The sequence below is a fragment of the Zeugodacus cucurbitae genome, chromosome 2, assembly GCF_028554725.1.
Source record: "Zeugodacus cucurbitae isolate PBARC_wt_2022May chromosome 2, idZeuCucr1.2, whole genome shotgun sequence".
NCBI classification, from domain to species: domain Eukaryota; kingdom Metazoa; phylum Arthropoda; class Insecta; order Diptera; family Tephritidae; genus Zeugodacus; species Zeugodacus cucurbitae.
The window spans coordinates 8872062-8893717 of NC_071667.1; the positions used below are offsets into that span (position 1 = coordinate 8872062).

A 21656-nucleotide genomic window follows, 5' to 3' on the forward strand; every position below is an offset into this window, starting at 1 on the left:
TAACAATTGATTCATCCATATTATCCAAATGCACTATTAAAATTGGACCGAAGTGTGACTACAAACTATTCTTCAATCTAGCTGAAGACACACACAAAATTTCATTTAAATCGGCCCAGCCGTATCATGGAGAGTATAGTTTTCATATTGTGTTGCCTTCACCTGAACGATACAGTGGTAAAATTTTTCATTCAACAATATTGATGCGAGATGGTAGAGAGAGTATAGATATATAAAAATTTCAACAGTTTACATTTTGACATGTCATCTCATTTTTTTTTTGGACAAAAATGAAAAACACCCTTGACTGGTCACAATTATAATATTTGAATGAAATTTGACATCGTTCTATGATTTCACGAACTTACACGGTATTTTTAGAGTTTAATTTTGAATATTTCAGAAGGAATATGAGTTCCATATTTAACAGCGTTTTTTAATACTTTGGAATTAGCAATAGATTTGATTTGTTTCATTAAAGTTTTTTTTTTTTAATAAAAATAACTCGACCTGTTGAACAGAGTTGGAAAAACTCCAATAAATACATACATTTCCTCTTCTTGCTAACAGTAAACACGTCATTTTAATACGTCACATAACCTCAACTAACTTTCGTAACTTCAGTGGAGTTTGTACGTGCAAAAGAGTGAAAAAACGAAGGAGTACAACAAATACAAGCATATAGCAAATCTTATCATAAACAAACAAATGGACAGCGCTCACAACTGGAAAATGGCGAGAACACGCAGGTTAAATAAGGGTGTTTAAGGAAACTTACACATTTAGAGTTGCCAACCAACAATTATTCTTTTCCCGATTAGCATTCGCCGAGTTGGTGGAGTGCATGTCAACTCAGTGGGTAGTGAAAATCTATACAGTGTCATGATCTCGGTATTCGACTAACGGGATTAACCGGATAGGGTATTATTCGAATAATAATATTCGGTTTGTAGTATACGTATAGTCGTAAGTCGTCGAATATTCGATTACGACGGGATTAACCGGATAGGGTATTATTCGAATAATTATATTCGGTTTGTAGTATCCGTATAATCGTAAGTCGTCGACTATTCGATTAACCGCTTATTTCCGACTATCCGATTAACCGTTCGTTGTCGACTATTCGAATAGTACAAGTTCATACATTTTCTTATTTTTATTGAAAAAAGTGAAACTCACGAAAACAAACAAAAATCAAAAGCTCTTTGGATTTCAAACAATTTTCATTTAGTTAAACACTCGCAGCAGAGCAACTATACGAATAATCGCAGTAGAACGAATATTCAAATAGTATTAATCGGTTAATATTTATACGAACAGTTAAAAACCGGATATTCGAATAATCGGTTTTCAGGTTATTCGAATAATTTTAAGAGTCCAAGTTTGTAATTAATATTTTTTGTTTTGCCAAACGAAGTTTGAAGCTTTTGAGTGCATTTTTAATATCATTGAAAATAATAGTATCTAAAGAGTTTTCGAAAATAAATTCTAAGCTGAATGGCAAGCATGTCCACGATATATCTACATATATGGCAATATATCCAGCCTTAACAACAGAGCCAGCGGGCGCTGTTAATGTTGAAGTACGCGCTTACTCAGTTAGATAAATGATAACATTAACAGAGGGTAACTAACTGACATTAAAAAGCTCTCAAGAGCGTTTGAAATGCCAAGTAGTCGCACTTGTACGTCAAATGAACAAATAAATATTTGCACACATAAAGCCGACAAGTTACCTAGCTTGGAAATGTCATGTAAATGTAAAAACAAGTCGAAGAAATTTTACAAAAAAAAAAAATATCACAGATGTTAGTAGCTTCTCCAGGTGCCTTACAAAGGGAAGGACGAACTTCGACAAAGACTTCATTGAAGTTTCTATCTAAATATGCCCAATTTTTATTTCTATAGCTCTCCACTAACGCTTCGTAGTGCCAACAATCACTGATAAAGTATAAAAATGTAACAACAACGCATTGACGTTTATGGAAAGTAAGTAATAGAAACAATTCAGAGGGTTGTTCGGCAAGGCTTCTCGTTTGAACTTCGGCTGAGCGCAGGAAACGCTGCTCCCATAAGGCCGCGAAATGTTTGTGTAATTGAAATCGTCGATACGAGTGAGTACTCGTATTTAAACATAAAAAAACTAAATAGACATGCGACAGTTGGAGGCGCAGCGACGTCAATGTCAGCGTTAACAGGGCTACACGCTTCGGTAGCAGCGGTTAGACGGCTGTGGTAGCAACGCGACAAGCACCAATGAGTGGATTTTAGTATCAGTTGTGTGTTTGGATTGCTTGCGTACGCGTAGGCTTGTCTCTCGGCACAAACGGTGCGTCGGTATCTATTTAATTTATTCACCAGCAAAGTGCTGCGATTGGAAAACGTGGGTGTCCATAAACAAGCGGTGCGTGTGAATTTGTGTGAAAAAAAAATGATTTTTATTTCTCATATTTAATGCAATCAAGAATGCGTTTTAGCAATAAAGGTTAACTGAAAACGACGCTTTGAATTAATATCAGCAGCAGCGTGAAACAAATTTAAAGTTAGCAAATATTTTTCAGCTGTTGTGTGTATGCGCCCACAGCCACAGTTGCTCCCTCGTCACCTTGCTGCTGGCTGCGTCAGTTTCTGTTTCAGCTTTATCTGTTATCTGTTGGGCTTGCTAACGGCAATGTTAGGGTACAAATTTCCAAGTGGAAGGCCGAAGATGCCACAGTAGTAAAGTCTTTTTTGTCTCAGCCTCTATTTGCTTGAGCTGCTGTTGCTGTGCGTTGAAGTTCTATTTCTCACGCGCGTTTCGAGGCAGCGACGTCGACAGCTTTCTGCAAATATTTGCAATAAAACAAATAAAATTTTGTAATTATCAAAGGCAGCTGGACGCTTGTGTAAGTGTATGTATGAAGGTTTGTGGGCGTTATGGCGGCGGCAAAGCGAGTTGCTGCCAGGGATAAAGCGGGCGAGTGAGCGCATAGGTGTGGGGGTTCCCAGAAGATAGTCGCAAAGCGGTGTTGAAAGAGAGACGCGATGCTGTGCAAATGATGATGTGGAAATCGTAATGTAAGCAGATAGATCTGTATACGGATACAAAGAAGTAGAGAAAAATGCCAAAAATGAAAAGTTTGCAAACGACGGCGAGTATGGAATTTGTGCGGACATGTGTGTGTGCATGTGGTTGTGGCATATAGCAGGTATCGCTGTGGCGGCTGCTAGTGAAATAAATGGAAATATTTAAATAAATAAAATAAATAATTGAATTATTTGAGAAGAAATTGATAGAGAAATTGTTACAGCAATTACAATTTTATAAAGTGACGACGTTTCAATGTTTCCTCATACAGGCGTATGAGTGTGTGTGTGTGTTATGACAGTTTTTCGCAGCGCAGACTACAGCATAGCATGTAGAAGAAGCCACAAATAAAGAGCGTAAAGCGAAGGAAACGCAAAAAAAAGTTGGTTGGCCATCAACAACAGCCAGTAGGGCTCCACAAGGTGTTAAGCAAGTTCAAGTGCCAAATACAACAGCAACAAACACATGCCTCTATAAGTATTAAAAATAAAAATAACAACAACTAAAATAGCAACGAAAGCAGCTTATCACACCCAACGATGTAAATGCAGAAATTAAATCAAGAAAAAAACGAAAAAAATAATGAAGTACGTAAGATTAACAATAAAATTAACAGTTTTGAAAATATGAATAGTTTAAATAAAAAATAGCAAATTGTATTAAAAAATAACATAAAGTATGCGAAAAAGTAATGGAAAAGTACAAAAAATAATAAAAATGTAGCTTAATTTGTTAAAAAAAATGATATTGGAGTGTTTTAGTGGAATTAAAATGTTAAATAGACAAACAAAAATTATTTTAGTAAAATAAAATAATCGAAAAATTAAATAAAATAATTTTTTAGTAATAAATTTTAAATAATAAAAATAAATAAATCTACGCATAAAGTAAACATCGATAATTAAAAATTATTTATAAAAAATTAAAAAATCACAAAAATTAAATAAATTTTTTTTTAACAAAAAAATTAATTTAAGAAAAATGTTTTTGTAAAAAAAAAATTAATTAAAAAAATTTTTATTTGTAAGAAATTTTTTTTATAAATTGCATAGTTTACTTTTAAAATGTCAATAGACTAGTACTATTACTCACCACAATCGTAAGTAAGAGCGAATTGCAAAACTCTAAATCATTTATATTAAAAGCCATATACATTAAATAAATATAATTAACGCATTTAATGCAAATTATACACGCGCATATACTTAGTGGTGAAAATGCTTTCGAATAACTAGAATTACTCGAAACACGCCAGCCATTAAGCAGTAGACCGACAGGTGAAATGAGTACACCAACAAGCGATTATCGACAACCTGCACAAATATTCAGCCTATGCGCGGGGGGTTGGAGGAGCGGCATGTGGAAATTGTGTGCAAATATTTTCGTCCCGAGCCTCGATAGGTGGTAGGCACTGTAGGCTATTTAACACACCATCACACACACACACACATACTCGTATTGTAGGCATGCAGTGTTAAATAAACATATTGCAATGCTTTTAATATATTATTGAGCAGCTTCTACGTGGAGGTGAGGATTGCGAGTAGAATTGTGCTGACCTTCATTAAATTGCAATAAATACATATTACATTTCTGTACGGAGGGGGTTAAAATATTGAATGGATATCAAAGGATTAAATTTTAAATTTCAGTTCGAAATTGAAATTTGATAATTTTAAGAATTAAATAAAAAAGTTCCAAATCACTCAGGAGCTTGAATTTGGTGTCGAAATGCAATCGCTATTATAGAAAATTTGAAAAACTTCATTTATATTATAAATTACGGTATATAGAAGTTTACTGTACTAAATCTCGTTTATTTTAACAAACATATGCTCTTGTTATCTTTAAAATCGACAAAATTCTAGTAGTCCAAATTTTTTATAAAAAATCATGTCATGTGCATAAAAATTTTAATTCATTGATCTATGCTGGACTCACCCACATTGAAATATAAAAACATATATCTTTATCATATACCGCTCAAGCCGGAGCACGGGTTTAAACAAACATTTCGAAAATTATAAGTTTTTACATATTTATATACATATGTCTGTACTTTCCGGTTTCTTGCGTGGGTTCATTTTAAAAAAGTAAAATGAAAAAAATTCGAACATGAAATTATATTTTATTTACAATGAGATAAAATTTCATTACGAACTCTAGTCTTTGGTGTCCGATGTCTTTCTCTGTGAATATGAAGGCGTTGGGAACGCTCAGAGTTCCGCGGCCTACTGCGATCTTGTATATTTCTAATATTTTGTTCTTCAAGCCGCTGCACACACTCCGTACTCGACTCTCAAACGCGCACTAGAGAGGTTTTGAAATTTTGTTAAGCGATTTTCAGTTTCAGATTAAGATTCTCCATCACGTAGTCTTTTTGATACCCTCACCTGGAAACTATTTCCAGAAAGTTGAGATTCCAGCAATAAATATAGCCTATGTTACTCGGGGTGAATGTAGCATTCCAATGGTGAAAGAATTTTTGAAATCGGCACAGTAGTTTTCGAGTTTATTCAATACAAACATACATACAAATCTTTCCTCTTTATAATGGTAGTATAGATTTGTACTAGATTCTTAGCTGAGTTTCTTTACGTCTTCTTTGTCAGGCGAATTACATATGGTTTTTCGTCCCCTTTGGGGAGGTGAGTATTCACACATTCATTATGGCTCTGTCCTCACTAAATGTGTGCTCAAAGCTTGTTAAGATGAATCTAAGGTCTTTATCGATAGAGTCAAGTTATTTCACCATCAGATTTGTTTGGGTGTCGTGACACAGCGGAATCGCTGGAAACTCCAGTGCTGCTTATGAGCTCGCAAGAAAGGCCACCCGTGTTCCAATTACACTATGCTGTGAACGAGTAGGGGCTCCGTTGGGCTCTTACGTTTCAGTGCTAGATCAATGGACCTTTCACAGGTTAGGTACATGCAGGTTAACAACCAGAATCTTAATATACCTTTGGTAAACCAAACTGGAATGGTACCTAACCTGATCTCAGTATAATTTGAGCTATATATGCATGCGTACTACTGTACATTGCAATCAACGCTGTGCCACGGGGTCTCATTTGTGATAAAGGTACACATATGGCATTGTCTGTTCGCTTAATCGTTGACCACACACTTTGCTGAGAATAATTGTGTGCCATTTTCTGTAAAATCCACCTGTTACCATATACCATAAGCGAATCCAATGGTTATACTATAGCGAATTCTTAAAATTGTACGACAACTATATTAACTATATACTACTTAGAGCACCATTAGACTTGTCACTATTGACTGCATTATTACTTAAATTGTCATAAAATATGAGTAGAATGATATGTGAGTATGCCAGCTGGATATTTTCTGCAAATTTAAATGAAATAAATACCACATGCCTATTATATGGTCGAATATAATACAATATATGTATGTATGTAAGTCATATGCACATTAAAATTGGTTCTAATTATAGTATATTAATAATAAATTCAATAACCACAAGAATTGTGAATGTTATTATGTGAAATTCGAGTCCTTGATTTGGTTTTAAATTTAAATATACCACAATTATTTAATATGTATATTGCAGGTGCGTTGACCTCTCTAATAGTGATAATAATACAGAGTCTGCAGGAAAATAGTCACTCAACACAAAGGCTGACATTTTTTAATTCTCTTAATGTTTTCATAATCAGAATTTATTCGTTGTATAGAAACATAGAGAGTGACGGATCGAAGAAGATAAACTGGTATAAATTACATAAACTGATATAATTGAATAGTGTTAAAATTGTTATATATCCTTTAACCGAATTCAACTCGCCAACTTTGTTGATTGCTTTGGTTTCATAAAATATTTTTAGACAAGGGAGCTCAGAAGTAATGAAACGAAGTCGATTATTTTAAGCTTAAGTATGAATCGAACACAAGACTGAGACTGAACTCTTACTCACCAGCGGTCAGATCTAAGCGCCGTTAGCTACGATAATCGAGCATTCAATTAATTTCGCAATGAGTATGTGTATTTGCCATCGTACGCAAGCAGTATTATCGGTAGCATTTTTTGCTGCAATCATGAACATGACCTAAAGTTTATTTTTAGTTACGAAATAATTAAAAGCAGAAACAGTTGGGGGTTTGAATAACAGGCTTAATGGCAAAGAGAAAAAAAAAAACAAAAAAAGAGATATCAAATTAATGTGCGCAAACAAAGAAGTAATGATGGCAAAAAAGAAACAAAGAGTGTAATGTGTGTGCTAACATTTTTTTTTGAAGAATGCATTTGGGAATTTGATAGTTTCAGCCTTCACAAATGCTATTTGAATTCTCATTGGTGCAGCACATGTGTACATCATTACATACGAATAGAATGTAATACGAATATTGGCTAATTACATTGCAATGCAAATAGCTTGTGACCTAATTATCGTGAACTAAGAATAGCACATATCAGGCACTATGCTGTGGCACGTGATGCCGAGTAGTTAGATTAGCAGTTTGAATATGGAAATTTGATATCATCGAAAGGATTAATTAAATGCTGGAATGCATTTGATGAAGGTGTATATTTAAGGTAGACATTCATATAAATTCGATTTTAGCAGATATACAGGCAGCAATAATGACGTCAAGTCAGCTAATAATGCAGCTCGTACTTGTATAATAGGTTTTAAAGCGATAGCCACCAATTAAGTGGTTCATATTGCCCAGATAGCTATTTTATACTCTCGCAACATGTTGTACAAAGAAAAGAGTTGAATAACTTGAATATAAGTTTAGATATCTTGTTAAAATACGTGTACTAATTCCTTGGTACCAAATTAAGATTGGTATTGTAGATGAACAAAATCGTACCACAGCCACGCCCACCAAATGGCGATAACCGAAAATTTATACAGACCATAAATAGAGTTAAGTTTTTTGTATATATGCATATATCTTGAAAACGAATGCATGAAAATGGAAAAAATCGGATTATAACCACGCCTATTTCCCATATAAAGATTATGTTCAAAACTACTAAAAGTGAAAGTGGAAAGAAAAAACGCCACATACCTTAAATTGTATGGTAAACATGGAAAAGCTGCATTAAGAGTGCTTTAAAAAATTAAAATGGTGGTGTCGTCATCCACTTTTGGATCAAAAACCATATCCCAGGAACTACTCGACTAATTTTAATGAAATTTGGAACGTACGAGGGTCTTAACACTTTGATGTTACCGATGGAATAATCGAGTAGGCGAACTCGGTTAACAACTAACTTCCCATGTAATACAAATTTGAATTCAAGAACTAATGAAGATAACGGAATGAAATTTTACACAAACACTGCATTTGAGGTGTGGCATCTCTCATTTAACAATTTTCGGACTATACATTTTCAAGGCCCTAGATATTGAACATGAAGACGTCAGTGTCATTGGATTGTTTTTTTTTACGAAAATATCGGTAAATGTCTTAGATATTTTAAAGAAATTCAGAAGAAATCTTTTTCTTCTAATAGTGTGTCTGTGGGCCAAAAATTAAATAAATAAAATCGGGTCATAATTTCGGCGAAGGGTTTTGAAACATCTAATAGGGTTCAAACCGTATATATATTAATATTATCTTGGCAAATATACCTTCCGCTTCTTTATTCAATGCTTTATAAAAAAAATGTTACAGTAATCGGATTTAGTTGAAATATGCGCCGTTTCGTTCGATTATCTGTTTCCATCTAGACGGCAACTTTATAATACCGCCCTCGTAGAAGCCCCCCTCCTTATTTGCGAAGGACTCGGACTGCCACTTTTCACAGGCCTCTTTTGAGTTCAGCTTTACACCACCATGGACAGGGACAGGTGGTAATCACTTGGCGCTATGTCCGGGCTATATGGTGGATGCGATAAAACTCCCATCCGAGCTCCCGTAGCTTCTGTCGAGTCATCAACGAAGTGTGTGGTCTGGCGTTGTCCTGGTGGAACACTACACCCTTCCTGTTAGCCACCCTTTCTGAACGCTTCTGGTCGATCGTGTTAATCGTCTGGCCATATGGAAGCAGCTCATAGTGGATGATTCTCTTCCAATCCCACCAAACGATTCACCGGCCTCCGACCACGACCGGTTTCGATTGATATTGTCGTATATGATCCATTTTTCGTCGCCAGTCATCATCCGCTTCAAAAATTGATCGAGTTCGTTCCGTTTCAGCAGCTTATCGCATGTTCGGTCCTGAAGGTTTTTTGCGTCAAATCTTTTTGTGTATGCAGCCTTCTGCAGACTCCCATCCCCTGGGCGATGTCACGAGATGCCACATGCCAGTCTAACTCGATGTTCACCATGATTTGATCGGTATTCGTCATCACAGGTCTTCCGCCGGCTGGCTTATCCATGGTGTCGTTTTCACGCGCTCTGAATCGTCGAAACCATTCCCCAGCATTTCAAAGTGATAGTGTAGGTCCTGAAGGTTTTTTTGCGTCAAATCTTTTTGTGTATGCAGCTTTCTGCAGACTCCCATCCCCTGGGCGATGTCACGAGATGCCACATGCCAGTCTAACTCGATGTTCACCATGATTTGATTGGTATTCGTCATCACAGGTCTTCCGCCGGCTGGCTTATCCATAGTGTCGTTTTCACGCGCTCTGAAAAATCGAAACCATTCCCCAGCATTTCAAAGTGATAGTGTACCATCCCTCAAAACACCATTAATCTCACGGTGCGATAAAACTCCCATCCGAGCTCCCGTAGCTTCTGTCGAGTCATCAACGAAGTGTGTGGTCTGGCGTTGTCCTGGTGGAACACTACACCCTTCCTGTTAGCCACCCTTTCTGAACGCTTCTGGTCGATCGTGTTAATCGTCTGGCCATATGGAAGCAGCTCATAGTGGATGATTCTCTTCCAATCCCACCAAACGATTCACCGGCCTCCGACCACGACCGGTTTCGATTGATATTGTCGTATATGATCCATTTTTCGTCGCCAGTCATCATCCGCTTCAAAAATTGATCGAGTTCGTTCCGTTTCAGCAGCTTATCGCATGTTCGGTCCTGAAGGTTTTTTTGCGTCAAATCATGCGGCACCTAAACATCAAGCTTTTTTGTGTATCCAACCTTCTGCAGATGGTTTAAAATAGTTTGGTGACTAACTCCCATCTCATGGGTGATGTCACGAGATGCCACATGCCAGTCTAACTCGATGTTCACCATGATTTGATTGGTATTCGCCATCACAGGTCTTCCGCCGGCTGGCTTATCCATAGTGTCGTATTCACCCGCTCTAACTGTTGAACGCAATATCCAAACTCATCATGCTTAGCGCCGTTTTGTAGGTTATGTCAAGACCTTTCAAAGATGTATATTATTGTCTTATACGAGCTCTGTACCGCTTTACACATAGCCGCGAAATTCGAGAGACAAAAGGCGGAAGGGAGATATTTGCCAACTTAATATGTGAGATATCTTAGTAATCAAAATTAAGTGATAGTCTTATGGGTCAAGTTACATGTACATGTTTCTCATAATAAAACAAGTAAGGAAGGGCTAAGTTCGGGTGTAACCGAACATTTTATACTCTCGCAATTTATTTATTTAACTTTATTTATATTATATAATACACAATTTGACCCACATATTCGTTATATATATTGTATAAAGTCCATTGAAAGTTGGAAACCATAATATTAGGTTAGAAGCACCGAGGTCCTCGTGTTCGATATATGGGGCCTTAAAAACCTATGGTCCGATTTCGGCGATTTTTAGAATGGGGCTGCCACACTATTAACATAGTATTTGTGCAAAGTTCTGCACCGATATCTTCACTAGTACTTACTTTATATGTTGTAAAGTAAACGATTCAGATTGTCTTCAAAGTTCTGGTATATAGATAGTAGGCGTGGTTGTGAAGCGATTTGGCCTATTTTCAGAACATATCATTGGGATGTAAGGAAACTATTACAAACCAAGTTTCATTGAAATTGGTCGAGTAGTTCCTGAGATATGGTTTTTGACCCATAAGTGGGCGACGCCACGCCCATTTTCCATTTTGTAAAAAAATCTGAGTGCAGCTTTCATCTGCCATTTCTTATGTGAAATTTAGTGTTTCTGACGTTTTTCGTTAGTGAGTTAACCCACTTTTAGTAATTTTCAACCTAACTTTTGTATGGGAGGTGGGCGTGGTTATCATCATTCTTTCATTTTTGGACTGTATTAAGAAGTGGCTAAAAGAAACGACTGCAGAAAGTTTGGTTTATATAGCTCTATTGGTTTGCGAGATATGTACAAAAAACTTAGTAGGGGGCGGGGCCACGCCCACTTCCACAAAAAAATTACATCCAAATATGCCCCTTCATAGTGCGATCCTTCATACCAAATTTTATTTCCATAGCTTTATTTATGGCTTAGTTATGGCACTTTATGTGTTTTCAGTTTTCGCCATTTTGTGGGCGTGGCAGTGGTCCAATTTTGCTCATTTTCGAAAGCAACCTTCCTATGGTGCCAAGAAATAAGTGTGCCAAGTTTCATCAAGATATCTTTTTATTCAAGTTACAGCTTGCACAGACGGACGGACGGACGGACGGACAGACAGACATTCGGATTTGAACTCCACTCTTTACCCTGATCACTTTGTTATATATAACCCTATATCTAACTCGTTTAGTTTTGGGTGTTACAAACAACCGTTATGTGAACAAAACTATAATACTCTCTTTAGCAACATTTGTTGCGAGAGTATAATTATATAAATTAATTGTTCGGTTATACCCGTACATAGCCTTGTTCATCTTCGATTGTTGTGTGGACAAACTATTATTACAATCTGAAATTTTACTGAACAATTTTAGCTAACAAACTATCAACAAAGTCCAGATATTATATGTAGAAATAACTCTCTAATATAACTGGTTCAAACAAATAATTTTGTGAGTTTAAGATTATATATACTTTAAATGTATTCCTTACATAAATCGCCGCTAAAAATAATACATACATATATTCATATACATATATATTCATAAAACAACATGCACCGTAACACGTGCCTTCTCCATAATGTGCTCCGTATCAATAACTTCCGCATAACTATTTTTACCATGTTCTAATCACAAAAAATCATTTATTTTTATAACTAGCATTTGATGGAATGAAATGAATGGCCACTATAGTCCCACGCAAGTTTCATTCATTATAGCGCTTCTCCACCCAACAAGAATGGCATTGACCAACTGTCATTCGTAACCGACACGCTGTGCTAAGTTGGACACGTTTTAAAAAATAAACAACAACAATAGCAGTACAAAACAGTAAAGAGCAAAAAACAAAAAAAAAAAAATAACCAGCATGAAAAATCGATGTTACATGAAAGAACAAATAAACAGCAGAACAAAACAAATAAAAAATGCAAATTTACGCTTAAGGAAGGACCAACTCTCGCCACGATTCTAACCAACAACAAACCACACTCTAACTGGCGCCTCCAACCATAAGCTAGCTATAAAAGTTGTAAAAGTTGTGTGCGTTACTAAACTCGCACGCCAACACACACACACACACACACAAGTATACGTAACTATTCGCATTGTAGTCATTCACACATAAATAACTAACATAAAATAGTACTGTTCATTTCACCCCGTCGCTTCATTTGTGCTCGACTATTATGATATTTGCTAAGTGTTTGACTGAATAAACAAATATTCGCGAATAAAACACGATATACATATGTACATATATGTGTGTATGTATGTATTCATGGCTAAATATAAATATGTGTGTTTATACAAGTGAAAGCGTGCTCATACATATATTTGATAATGGGTGTGTCGTGCATGTCCAGCTTACCAAAGCTCACATGCAAATATATTCACATATTTACATACTTGTGCATAGTATATGTATGTATGTGTGCCAGAGGCTTCAGTTAAGCAAATAAAAATTAAACGAAGGCTTCAGCATGGTTACCAACTCCTCCTATAGTGCGATCGCTGTTATTCTACTCCCCATACTCGGCTCTCTTCTAGTTGATTGGCTGCTTGGGTGCTAGTTTAAGCGAGCATGTATTACGAGGGTGGTTCGATAAGAATTGGTCATTATGAATACTTTAAAATAAGCTTCATGCATAAAATTATTTTACTGTACATATATCCTTTTGGTTAGGAATCTTTTTTTTCGATCTAAATTTCGTTACTATCATTCATTCAAACTCACGTCTGCTCAAGGTAATGGAAAAAGCAAAACTAATATAATGTATGCATGTATGTAATTATTCGCCATTATTCTCTGTCCCTCGCAATTCGGCGCAAGTTGGAACTCCCAAGTGTAACCAGGTCGTTTTCCTCCTGATATTTCCAACGAAGTGGAGGCCTTCCTTTGCTTCCGACGACGGGTACTTCAACGAACACTTTCAAAGCTGGAGTGATTTTTATCCATTCGGACAACATGACCTAGCCAGCATAGCCGCTGTCTTTTTATTCGCTGAACTATGTCAATGTCGTCTCATAACGCGTACATTGTCAATGTTCTGAGGACCATAAATCTTTCGCAAAACTTTTCTGTCGAAAACCTAGTGTCGTTTCATCGGATGTTGACAACGTCCACGATTCTGCAGGACAGGATAATAGCGACTTGTTAGTTTGATTTTGATTCGTCTAGAGAGGGCTTTACTTTTCAATTGCCTCCTCAGTCTAAAGTATCATCTGTTGGCAAGAGTGATCCTGCGTTGGATTCCTACGTTGAGAATAAAAAAATTGATATAATTTTCATGGAATTTACTCTCTAAGGTCCTCCCAATACTATGGCGAAATTGTTATTACTATATGTTGAGATATGTAGAATTTACCGAATCATAGACCAACTCCCCTTTGATTGATTTTCCTTTAAAATTGGCTACAATACTTGTATAGAACGATATGAAATAATAGTGTGATCTGAGAAATTATTGATATCATAATGGCATAAAGTAAGAATTCAAAATTGTATTTGAAGATTTCTCAAAACCAGTATTTATCAGTTGACTCAAAGGATATTCTAATTTCTCTGATTTATTTCCTGATTTAATGTACACCTGGCCTGTCAAAGGCAAAATAAGATCGATGTTCATTCAAAATTCATTATACTCGTTTTTATTTTCAAAAATGCAATACTGTTCCAATGAACACAATATACACACTTATCAACCCACCCTCGTAAACGTCTGTGCATATGTCGAATGTCGATCTTGTGTTGACAACTTATAATTGGCACCAATAACGGCGCTAACTAAGTTTATTACTTGTTTCGTTGTTGTTGGGTAAAAATGTCACACTTGCGTTTGCCGTTGACACTTTAATGGCGTCACTATTAAAACCAGCTGCGTTTGGCCTGGTTCCACAATTTACAACCACAACATACGTACGCTTGTTAAATTTACGCTTTTCCTTTAAGTTTTGCATTTTATACCCGTTTTTTGGTTTCAGTTATTCTTGAGTTTTATTAATGTTTTCATTTGTTTTTGCATACTTGTTTGACTTAAGTTTTTAATGTGTTGTTGTGTTGTGTTTGCACAACAATTCTCCAGCTATTTTAACGATCTTCATGGGAATTTTCGCTCTTAATTATAATAAAAGTGGTTGCCACAAGTTTTTCTTATATGTTCGTTTATTTTTTCAAGCATTATTGCCACTATTTGTTGCAGCGTAAACTTTTCAAAGTCGTTCCGAAGTGCAGGCAGTTTTATTTAGTTTGTAGAATTCCTCTTAACAATAACAACGTGCAAATTGATGTGTGATTAATTTTAAGAGCCAAATAAAAGTCAGTAAAGAACATGACTTTTGCTTATGCAAAACTGTACAACAATCAAATCGGTATGTAGATATACATATAACTATATATGTATGTATGTACTATCCGATGTATTCATATAAAATTATTTTTATTATTACCTAGAATCATATATACATATATATATATATATATGTATATTAAGGTAGTTTTACGGTTAGGTTGTCATCAGGTAGAATGGTCAAATATTTTATAATTTTTTGGTTTTTATATTACTTATAAAATGTTTACATATATCACAAGTTCCATTTCGTATAGAATCAATCAAATTAGGTTTGGTATATAGGTTGTCAAAGAAAATACTCGTTAATGATATACATACATGTATATATATTAATAATATATTATTAAAATATTTCGTCATTAAAAACGTTTTCGACGTATTTTTTATTTTTTAAGAAACATCTTTTTTATTTTTTTAATTTTTTAAAATTATTTTTATTTTTATACTCTCGCAACATGTTGCTCAGAGTATCATAGTTTTGTTCACATAACGGTTGTTTGTGTCACCAAGAAATAAAAGAGTTAGATATGGGGTTATATATATATAAATGATCAGGATGACGAGTGGATTTGAAATCCGTCCGTCTGTCCGTCTGACTGTCTGTCCGTCTGTCCGTGCAAGCGATAACTAGAGTAAAAATTAAGATATTTTAATGAAACTTGGAACACATATTCCTTGGCACCCTAAGGAGGTTGCTTTCGAAAATGGGCAAAATCGGTCCACTGCCACGCCCACAAAATGGCGGAAACTGAAAACACATAAATTGTCATAACTAAGCCATAAATAAAGTTATTAAAATAAAATTTGGAACACAGGATCGCATTAGGGTGCATTTTGATGTAATTTTCTTGAAGAAGTGGGCGTGGCCCGCCCTCAAATAAGTTTTTTTGTATTTATCTCGCAAATCAATAAAGCTATATAAACCAAACGTTCTGCAGTCGTTTCTTTTAGCCATTTCTTAATACAGTCCAAAAATGAAAGAAATCGGATAATAACCACGCTCACCTCCCATACAAAGGTTAGGTCGAAAATTACTAAAAGTGGGTTAACTCGCTAAGGAAAAACGTCAGAAACACTAAATTTCACATAAGAAATGGCAGATAGAAGCTGCACTCAGATTTTTTTACAAAATGGAAAATGGGCGTGGCATCGCCCACTTATGGGTCAAAAACCATATCTCAGGAACTACTCGACCGATTTCAATGAAACTTGGTTTGTAATAGTTTCCTTACATTCCAATGATATGTTGTGAAAATAGACCAAATCGGTTCACAACCACGCCTACTTCCTATATACCAGAACTTTGAAGACGATCTGAATCGTTTATTTTACAATATATAAAGTAAGCACTAGTGAATATATCCGTGCAGAACTTTGCACAAATACTACGTTTATAGTGGGGCAGCCCCATTTTAAAACTCGCCGAAATCGGACCATAGGTTTTCAAGGCCCCATATATCGAACATGAGGACCTCGGTGCTTCTAACCTAATATTAGGGTTTCCAACTTTCAATGGACTTTATACAATATATATGACGAATATGTTGGTCAAATTGTGTATTATATAATATTCTTCTTCTTAACTGGCGTAGAAACCGCTTACGCGGTTATAGCCGAGTCCACAACAGTGCGCCACGCATCTCTGCTTTTGGCGGTTTGGCGCCAATTGGTAATACCAAGTGAAGACAGGTCCTTCTCCACCTGGTCCTTCCACCGGAGTGGAGGTCTCCCTCTTCCTCGGCTTCCACCAGCGGGTACTGCATCGAAAACTTTCAGAGCTGGGGCACTTTCATCCATTCGAACAACATGACCCAGCCAGCGTAGCCGCTGTCTTTTTATTCGCTGGACTATGTCTATGTCGTCGAACAACACATACAGCTCATCATTCCATCTTCTGCGGTATTCGCCGTTGCCAATGTTTAAGGGACCGTAAATCTTCCGCAAAACCTTTCTCTCGAAAACTCCTAGTGCCGTCTCATCGGATGTTGACACCGTCCACGCTTCTGCACCATAAAGTAGGACGGGAATGATGAGGGACTTGTAGAGTTTAGTTTTTGTTCGTCGAGAGAGGACTTTACTTTTCAATTGCCTACTCAGTCCATAGTAGCACCTGTTGGCAAGAGTGATTCTGCGTTGGATTTCAAGGCTGACATTATTATCGGTGTTAATGTTGGTTCCTAGGTATACGAAATTATCTACAACTTCAAAGTTATGACTGTCAACAGTGACGTGGGAGCCAAGACGCGAATGCGCTGACTGTTTGTTTGATGACAGGAGATATTTCGTCTTGTCCTCGTTCACCACCAGACCCATTCGCTTCGCTTCCTTATCCAGGCGGGAAAAAGCAGAACTAACGGCGCGGGTGTTGTTTCCGATGATATCAATATCATCGGCGTACGCCAGGAGCTGTACACTCTTGTAGAAGATTGTACCCTCTCTATTTAGTTCTGCAGCTCGTATTATTTTTTCCAGCAATAGATTGAAGAAGTCGCACGATAGTGAGTCACCTTGTCTGAAACCTCGTTTGGTATCGAACGGCTCGGAGAGGTCCTTCCCGATCCTGACGGAGCTTTTGGTGTTGCTCAACGTCAACTTACACAGCCGTATTAGTTTTGCGGGGATACCAAATTCAGACATCGCGGCATAAAGGCAGCTCCTTTTCGTGCTGTCGAAAGCAGCTTTAAAGTCGACAAATAGATGGTGTGTGTCGATCCTTTTTTCACGGGTCTTCTCCAAGATTTGGCGCATGGTGAATATCTGGTCAGTTGTTGATTTTCCAGGTCTAAAGCCACACTGATAAGGTCCAATCAGTTTGTTGACGGTGGGCTTTAGTCTTTCACACAGTACGCTCGATAGAACCTTATAAGCGATGTTAAGGAGGCTTATCCCACGATAGTTGGCGCAGATTGTGGGGTCTCCCTTTTTGTGGATTGGGCAGAGTACACTGAGATTCCAATCGTCGGGCATGCTTTCTTCCGACCATATTTCGCAAAGAAGCTGATGCATGCACCTTATCAGCTCTTCGCCGCCGTATTTGAATAGCTCGGCCGGCAATCCATCGGCCCCCGCCGCCTTGTTGTTCTTCAAGCGGGTAATTGCTATTCTAATTTCTTCACGGTCGGGCAATGGAACATCTGTTCCATCGTCGTCGATTGGGGAATCGGGTTCGCCATCTCCTGGTGTTGTACTTTCACTGCCATTCAGCAGGCTGGAGAAGTGTTCCCTCCACAAACACAGTATACTCTGGTCATCAACCACTAGATCACCGCTGGGGGTCCTACAGGAGTGTGCTCCGGTCTTGAAACCTTCAGTTAGTCGCCGGATCTTTTCGTAAAATTTTCGAGCATTACCCCTGTCGGCCAGCTTGTCAAGCTCTTCATACTCACGCATTTCTGCCTCTTTCTTTCTTTTTCTGCAAATGCGTCTCGCTTCCCTCTTCAGCTCTCGGTATCTTTCCCATCCTGCTCGTGTTGCGGTCGATCGCAACATTGCGAGGTAGGCAGTCTGTTTTCTCTCCACTGCGAGACGACAATCCTCATCATACCAGCTGTTTTTTTGGCTTTTCCGAAAGCCAATGGTTTCGGTTGCAGCTGTACGTAAGGAGTTTGATATGCCGTCCCACAGCTCCCTTATACCGAGATGCTGATAAGTGCTCTCAGAGAGCAGGAGTGCAAGTCGAGTAGAAAATCGTTCGGCTGTCGGTTGTGATTGCAGCTTCTCGATGTCGAACCTTCCTTGTGTTTGTTGACGTGTGCGCTTTTCTACACAGAGGCGGGTGCGTATCTTAGCTGCTACAAGATAGTGGTCCGAGTCGATGTTGGGACCACGAAGCGTACGCACATCAAAAACACTGGAGACATGTCGTCCATCTATCACAACATGATCGATCTGGTTGCGAGTGATTCGATCCGGGGACAGCCAAGTAGCTTGATGGATTTTCTTATGCTGGAATCTAGTGCTACAGATGACCATATTTCGGGCCCCGGCGAAGTCGATCAGCCTCAGACCGTTTGGTGATGTTTCGTCATGGAGGCTGAATTTTCCGACTGTTGTGCCAAAGACACCTTCTTTACCCACCCTAGCGTTGAAATCGCCAAGCACGATTTTGACATCGTGGCGGGGGCAGCGCTCATAGGTACGTTCTAGGCGCTCATAGAAGGTATCTTTGGTCACATCGTCCTTCTCTTCCGTCGGGGCGTGGGCGCAAATCAGCGATATGTTGAAGAACCTCGCTTTGATGCGGATTGTGGCTAGACGTTCATCCACCGGAGTGAATGCCAGGACTCGACGACGGAGTCTCTCTCCCACCACGAATCCCACACCGAATTTGCGCTCCTTTATATGGCCGCTGTAGTAGATGTCACAAGGACCCACCTTCTTCCGTCCTTGTCCCGTCCATCGCATTTCTTGGATTGCGGTGATGTCAGCCTTTACTCTTACGAGGACATCAACCAGCTGGGCAGAGGCACCTTCCCAATTAAGGGTCCGGACATTCCAGGTGCATGCCCTTAAATCATAGTCCTTTATACGTTTGCCGTGGTCGTCATCAAAAGGGGGGTTTCTCATCCGAGGCCTGTGTTTCTTATTCACTGGTTATTCGTTTTTATGTGGTGGGTCCCAAGCCCTACGCACAACCGCATAAGCGGGATTCGCCTTCTCACTTTAGCTCGCTTCCAGACGGATGTCTGTTGGCTACCCAGAGGATACTTGGTCTAAGACCGGAAGTTGTGAGCTGCTTGAGCCACATGTAAAAGAATCGTTCCTGGCCACTCCCAAGTGAATGGCAGTCAGAAACTTTCCTCACTTACGTGAACTTCTACATATGACTCCATCCTCCAACTTCTACATATGACTCCATCCTCCTAATATTAATAAAGTTAAATAAATTGCGAGAGTATAAAATGTTCGGTTACACCCGAACTTAACTCTTCCTTACTTGTTTTATTTTCTCAATCGTTTAGAGACGTATCAAGACAGTGGAAACTCAAGGTTAGGTATTTATATATTAACAACAAAAAGTGACCAAACCTATCAAAATATTTTGTGGTATTTTCTGCGTTAATCTAATCACAGAGTGTACCCAATAACATTTAAATGGATAAATGTTACTCATACGCACCGTTAAAATTGAACCAATTGTTCTATATAAACGTGTGTGCGCTTTTTTGTGTTTGAAAATATCATTTAATTTAATTAAATATGAATTAATAAAATTTTTCTGTAATTCTTAGCACACCCTAATGTGAATTTAGAGAAAGAATTTTCATGATGCCCACGCTGAATTTTCGCTTTTATTGTACAACGGTATTGCGATTTATATATGCATATGTGTATGATTTCTTTGTTTTTTTCATACACTACTTTGCATTCAACTTTTCGCAACTTTCTTTGCACGTGTGTAAATGCATTAAAGCGCATTTTTTGTTTTGCTTTTATAAGCTCTTTAGCAGTGTTCGTTTTAACTGCTCGCTGAAGGTATGGCTAAAAATAGTAAAAATAGTTGAGTAGTTGCGGATTTCACACGATAACTTAACTGGCTGTCTGAGTAACTGACTGACTGCCTGACCGACAGTATGAGAAACTTTGGCATTGATTAACGGTATGCGTGGCGTGCTACTGTATAACGGAAATACTGTAAATGGTGGAGAGAATTTTGTGCGGTTTCAGTTTAGGTTAGGTTAGGTTAGGTGAGGTCAAGGAGTAGACCTCCGCGAATGTAAAGAGTCTCATTTAGACAGATTCGACTGTCATTTGTAACAGCCAAAAAACTCCTGACAGATCGCCAAGACCCATAGGAGTTGATAAAGCACTTGGACTCTATTATAATTTTCTTAAGTCGACTAATGTCGATTCCAGTCACAAAAGATGTTGCCTACCGTGGTGTTTTAGCAAGCTGGACATTGAAGGAGTGCTTGTATGTTGTATGATTCCTCTTCGCCTTATTGCAAGCAGCTTTGGCAACTAACATCTGGGTTGATCCCTAACCTCACCTCATGTGTGCCTATTGGACAGTAACCAGTAAGTACACCAATTATTGCAGTGAGATGAGCTTTCCTCAGCGACAGCAGCTAGAAGGACCGGGCCGGAAAGACTTCGTTACTACACAGGTGCTGGTTGTTGTCCAGCATTTGGTGAGCTCACTCGAAGTCAGTGTGTCCTGCGCTCTAGCGGGAGTGGATATTCTGACGACAATGTCTCTTGCAAGCTGGTCCGCTTAGCAATTTCCAGCGATTCCGCGGTGACTGGGTACTCACACAAGTCGGATTGCAAAGGAGATCGAAGCTACTGGTAAAGATGTTAGTCACTCCGTTACTAGTGATTCATTTCATTTTAGTCTACGCGAATTTTAAAGATTTTTTCTCCCATTGTTTTGGGTGTGTAAATATCTGAAAGAAGATATAATTGTATAAATATATATTCTATATATATTTATTTCGTTTACCTTTCTAATTGCTCCTACCATATATCATTTTCATGTCTCATACAGTATAGGATTGATGAGGCATATTGGAAGGTTCTTTCAGTTTCGCTTTTTTATCAACTACTGACCTTCTTCGTTCTTCATTGCATGACACCATCAGTAGGCCCTCTGTCTGAACAAACGAAAATTATGAAACTTAAAATAGTGCAACGGGTATATATTTTCATTCACTTGTTATTCTTTAAATTGCTGAGAAAACTGTTTGCAAAGTTAGTTAAATAAGTAGTAAACCTTTGGAGCGCTTATCATTTCCTTTTCATTACCATTGCTGGCATTCTTTTTACAACCGCGTTTCCGGTTGCCCGAAATACGAAAGCACGA

At 37.9% G+C, this 21656-nt stretch overlaps 1 protein-coding gene across 1 annotated transcript in view; it reads left to right on the top strand.

Moving 5' to 3' along the window:
- Positions 1-2127: 2127 nt before the first annotated feature.
- LOC105210158 (Kv channel-interacting protein 1) overlaps positions 2128-21656 on the top strand; it is a 33566-nt gene continuing 14037 nt past the window's right edge. Inside the window, exon 1 of the mRNA XM_011180955.3 lies at positions 2128-2404. The gene's annotated coding sequence lies outside the window, so the exon portion shown is untranslated. The remainder of the gene's footprint in view (positions 2405-21656) is intronic.